Source organism: Microtus ochrogaster, unplaced genomic scaffold (assembly GCF_000317375.1).
Source record: "Microtus ochrogaster isolate Prairie Vole_2 unplaced genomic scaffold, MicOch1.0 UNK65, whole genome shotgun sequence".
Taxonomy (NCBI): domain Eukaryota; kingdom Metazoa; phylum Chordata; class Mammalia; order Rodentia; family Cricetidae; genus Microtus; species Microtus ochrogaster.
In genome coordinates, this window is record NW_004949163.1 from 1847109 (window position 1) to 1852831 (window position 5723).

Here is a 5723-nt window from a genome sequence, read left to right on the forward strand (position 1 = left end):
AATCCAATTTGTAACAAATGTCATGGTATTTTACTGTATGGAGAGTTGTTAACCACAACTCCAATTAGAGGAACTGCCCAATGAACACAAATTATCTGTGCTTCTACTTTGTGCTTAAATATTTCCTTAACCATTATCCCTGGCACTACCTATTTATTTTCCCATCACTAAAATTTCTTTTTGTGTGTTTCAATAGAAGTTTACTTACCCCCAGGTTTGTCTGAGAGCTGTGTCTTCATAATTTGTGGGTGAGTCTGGCCCAGGTCTTTCTCCTTACATTGAGGCCTAGCTGGAAGTTGCATCCATGTGCTGTCTCAGTGAGTCTTCCTGATTCCTTGTACTGTACAACCTTTCTGTGCCCAGAACTAGTTGATAGCCACACAACAGGATTTTCTTGACCATTACCTAAGCATTTACACAACCCTCGAAGATCACCATGACATACTGGTTACCACTGGCCTGACATCACTCAATCTCTCCAATCACTAATCAACATTGAGTGTTTGAAGTTCTGACCTTCTCAATCTTCCTACATGAACGGAAATTCATCCAAGTTGGGGTAACAGCAAAAATGGAACCAAGCTTCCATTCAATACAGACCACCTAGAATGTCATATCAGATACACAACCAACAGAATAAATCTACTGCTCAGGTCACATCACAAAAACATAAACAACACATGAGACTAAAAATATGCCCCACACCCTCAAGACCACTGGTTCTATAGAAATGGTCTCTAATGGATTAACTAGATTAACCCCAGGATACAGAATTTTAAAGAACAATTGTAGACACGATTGTGTTAATAAGTATTTTTGTTAACTTGACAAAAGTTATAGTTACATAAACAGAGGGAAATCAGTTGAGTTCAATTAGATTGGCATGCAGGCAAGCCTGTGTGGGCATATTGTATATTAATGATTGATGTGGGAGGGTACAGTTCACTGTGGGTAGTGCCATCTTTAGGCAAATCGTCCTGGGTGCTATAAGAAAGCAGATTGAGCAAGCCATGGGTAACACAATTGCAAGCGGCATTCTTTCATGGCTTTTGTTTCAATTCCTGCCTCTAGGATTGTGCCTTGTGTGATGGACTGTAACCTGTTAGAAAAAATAAATCCTTTCCACCCCAAGTTGCTTTTGGCCATGGTGTTCATCACAGTAACAAGAAACTAGAACAGAAATTGGTAGTGGGTAACGTGCTATTGCTGTGACAGACCTGACCATATTGTCTTTGGAGGGACAGTGGAAGGGTTTTCTAAAACCCCTGAGCTAGAAATGCCACTGAGTAACTGGAGTTTAGTAGGCTATTCTGATGTAGGAGGGTCTTCTGTTTTGTGTTTATTTCATTGGTTAAATAAAGAAACATTTGATAGGACAGAAAATTAGGTAGGTGGAGTAGACAGAACAGGATGCTTGGTAGAAGCAGAGTCAGGCAGACGCCGTGGCTCTCTGACCCAAGATGGACGTAGGTTAGAATCTTCCCGATAAGCCACAGCATCGTGGTAAACACAGATTAATAGAAATGGGTTAATCAAGATGTGAGAGTTAACCAGTAAGAGGATAGAACTAATGGGCCAAGTAGTGTTTAAATGAATACAGTTTCTGTGTTATTATTTCTGGGGCTAAGCTAGCCATGCGGGAGCCGGGCGGGACAAAAAGCGGCCTGCTCGCCTCATCACTACAATTCACTACACTATTCCCTGGGAGATCAGAACATAGAAGGTACGATGATGGAGGCCTGGCTTGTGAAGTTTCAGAGGGAAGCAAAGACTCTATCAGGGTCATTAGTGTGATGTTTTGAATTAAGAATATGTGGTTTCTGGTTATCTGGAGGTGAGAATTGGCTGTGATTAAGATGAGATGAGTGTCTTTTCCCCTTTGTTATGACACCAAAAATTCCATTGCCATCATCGACCACCCTCAGTGTCCAGTGAAATGGGTATTCTAAGAACAAGCCACAACCAAAGTCTTGCCTCTACTGAGGTGAGCCCTGATGCTAAGATCCAAATTTTTAACTTGGGATGGAGGAAGGCAAATGTTGATGGATTCCCATTTTGCAGCCACATGGTGTCTGATAATATGATTAATTCTCCTTCAAAGACCAGGAAGGCCACCTGTACTTGTGCCAGCAAATACGTGGAAAAGAGTTGTGGCAAGGATGGCTTTCATATCTAAGTAAGGCTCCACTCTTTTCATGTCATTTCCATCAGCAAGATGTCCTGTGCTGGGGCTGACAGGCTCCAGACAGGTATTTGTGGTGCCTCTGGAAAGCCCCAGGGCACAGTGACCAGGTCATTATTGTTAAATCTCAAACCCTGCGACAAATGGCTGAGGTGCTTATTTAAGATATTAAAGTGGACCTGGCCACCAGGTTCTCTCAGCATCCCTTAGTCCCTACTTATTACAGGGTATGCCTGGTATACCCCATCCTTAGCCCAGGGGTTGGGTTGTACTTCCCCCAGAGGCTCTGCCTTATAATATATATACATTTTGGTTACCCATCTTTTTAATCCTTTGCCCTCTTGGCCAGTCTCTTGGCCCAGACCACCCCTCTTGGTTGGCAGCACATCTCTTGCTCTCCCCACCTCTTCACATGGTCCAGCTCAGTCTGGCCATGTTCACTCTGGGCTCCCAGACGTCTTTGCTTCTGGCTATGTCTCTCCTTTTTGTCTACAATAAACTTTCCCTTCCACGATTCCTAGGAGCAGTCCTTTTTATTTCTTTGTTTCTTTCCATTCATCTGGGGCAGAAACTCAGAAGCAGCATGAGTTCCTGCAAGGGAACTCAGGCTCTCTGAGCCAAGCTGCTGATCCTACGGTATGTATGGATCATTTGTTTCTGCGGCTTTTGCCAGCCACCCAATTTGATTCTAGAGTCCACCTCTCTAGTCACTTCTTCCCTTCAGCTTATCTAAGCATTCATCTCTCCTCACCTACTCAGTAAGTATCCTCTCTCTGGAACCTGGAGCCTGATACCCACTTTGGAGCACCCATCATGTGGGCATCTCTGTGTTACATCTTTCGGGGTCACACCATGTGGGTAATTCTGCTTACTAAGACACTTGCCCCTCTCCCTCTCTGGAACCCTCCCTTTTTTCAGAGCCTCTCCCAGGGCACTTCTTCAACCGTGTGCTCCTCTCTCTGTTCTAACCACTGGTCTCTCCCCTTCTGCTGGATAAGTGCCACCACGGGGCTCCCTGTTTTGTCTACTTTTACTACAAAAGCCACACTTGTTTGTCAGGAAACTTCCTCTTCTGGGCCACTATCACATGGAAAGGGCCACCTCTCCTCTGTGATTTGGGACATATCTCTCTGACAAATCTCTCAGTCCACTTGGGGATGAGCCAGATTGAAATTCTTGTTACCACAACACTTACCCCCTCTGCTCCCCCATGGCTCCTCAGCTCTTTCCTCTAGTTTCCTTGCCTTCATATAGGAGCTGGCTACTAAGTTACTTAGCTTCTCTACACACTTCTGTGTTTATGACCCTTTTCTTGCCACCTTCTCCTTGGAGCTACCTGCTGTGCCCTCCTGGGGCTGTGCATCCCTAGTTTCCTTGTTTTCCTCTAGGAGTTGCCTGCTAAGTCCTGCAGCTTCCTTAAATTCTTCTGGGCCTCTGCGACCTTGATCTTCCTGTCTCTCAGCTCCATCCTGGAAGTCCTGAAACTTCTCTAGGCCCTTGCGGCTTCTCTGATATTGGAACTCTCCCTTGGATGGAGTTCCTGCTTGTTCTTCTTGTCCCTTATGGCTACACTGTTTTCTCTCTCTTAGCTGCCTCTTTGCACTTATTGGAACCCTCCCTATGGCAGAATTAATTTCTTGACCCTTTCTCCTTGGACTAAATTCATTTCTCAGACTCAGAGATTTTCTTAAAGCATTACTGTCTTACTGAAATTTGGCTTTAGTATAGGTCCATGGCCGAAAATGGCACACCTCAGTTTCAAATTCTCAGATTATAATAACTCCTGCCACTGCACAAGCAAATGATCCCAAAGTCTCTTAAACTTTCTCCTCTTTTTGTTTTTTGTTTTTGTTTGAGGAAGAGTTTCTCTGTGTAACAGTTCCGGCTGTCCTGGAACTTGCTCTGTAGACCAGACTGGTCTCAAACTCACAGAGATACTCCTGCCTCTGCCTCCCAAGTGCTGGGATTAAAGGGATTAAAGGTGTTCACCACCACCTGGCCCTTTTAATTTTTTTCCTCATTCAATCATGTCCATCCACACCAAGCTGCAGAATAAGGAGCATGTGATTGAGGCTCTGTGTAGCTCTAAGTTCAGGTTCCTTGTCCCCCAGAGGCTCCACATCTCAAAGAAGTGGGACTTCACCAAGCTTAATGCAAGTGGATTTGAAGACATGGTTGCTGAGAAGCAACTCTTTCATCATGGTTGTGGGGTCAAATATATCCCTAATCATGGAACCCTGGACAAGTGGTAAGACCTGCCTTCCTGAGAGCTTCCGCAGATCTCTCCTATACACGATATTTTGGGATCTCCAAACCAACTGAAGTTGTACTTTTATCACTAGCCTCTCCCAGCTTCTCTTCTGGGACTCAAATTCTGGCACATGGTGTCAAGCCTCTGCCTCCATCCACAACCCCTTCATTCCTGGGGCTTCTACTACAGCTGCACCTCCACCAGTGGTCTGTCTTGACCTCTCACAATGCCAAACATCAGGTTCTTTCCATGACCCTGTCAGTCCTGCAGCTTTCATGCTACCAATGCTGGTGCCACCTGGGAGACTCTTACACATCACCAAAGTTGGGCTTCCGACATCTTGAAAAGTTAAAAGAGGACAGGAACAAATGCCCAAATGAACTTTAAAAGGAGAGAAACAAATTCCTGATGGAAGTTGGAGAACACCAAAGCACACAGCTGAATGAAATTAGGAAGACAATACAGTGTTTGAAAACTGAATTCAATAAAGAGACAGAAATACCAATGATAACTCAAGCTGAAATGAAGGTAGAATTTAAAAAAGTAAATAACTCAATGAGAAAACTCAAGTAAGCCTTACCAGTAAAATGGTTCAAACATAACGCAGGATATCCAGACTTGAAAATAAAATAGAAATTATACTGCTCAGTGAAAGAAAATGATGAATTAAAAAAAAAACACATCATAGGAATATACATGAGCTTTGACACAGCACGAGAAAAACAAATCTTTGAATCATAGGCACAGAAGAAGAATCAATGGCATGGACAATATCTTCAACAGGGTAATGAAAGGAAACTTCTCCAAACCAAGAAAAGAGACACTAGAAAGATATACAATAGGCACACAGAACACTAAGTAGACGGAACCAGAAAAGACACTCCACATTCCATATTACAGTCAAAACACTAGATGTACAAAAAGGGGAAAGGGTAAGATGCAAGAAAAAAGTCACAGGTTACATATACAGGAAAAAAAAACTGAAAAACTGAACAACATCTAAAACACCACAAATGCCAATCCAGACTACTTTATCCACCAAAATTATCCGCCATAGTTGAAGGAGAAAGACAAACTTTCCATGATACAAATAGGGTACTACAGAGAATACTGAAAGCAATAATTTGGACTGAGAAGAGGAATAATCATAGCCAAGAGACCACAGAAAGAAAACAAATTATGATATAATTACTGAAACACAAATTAGGACTAAGATTACAAACAAAATAAACAAGAGCCCTAGATTACAGCAATCAAAACACACCTTTCAATAATAACTTGCAATATTAA

The 5723-nt window shown here is 42.9% G+C and overlaps 1 pseudogene; it reads left to right on the plus strand.

Annotated features, from left to right (window-relative positions):
• The first annotated feature begins 1944 nt into the window (after window positions 1-1944).
• LOC101997612 lies at window positions 1945-4434 on the plus strand (annotated as a pseudogene).
• The last annotated feature ends 1289 nt before the right edge of the window (window positions 4435-5723 follow it).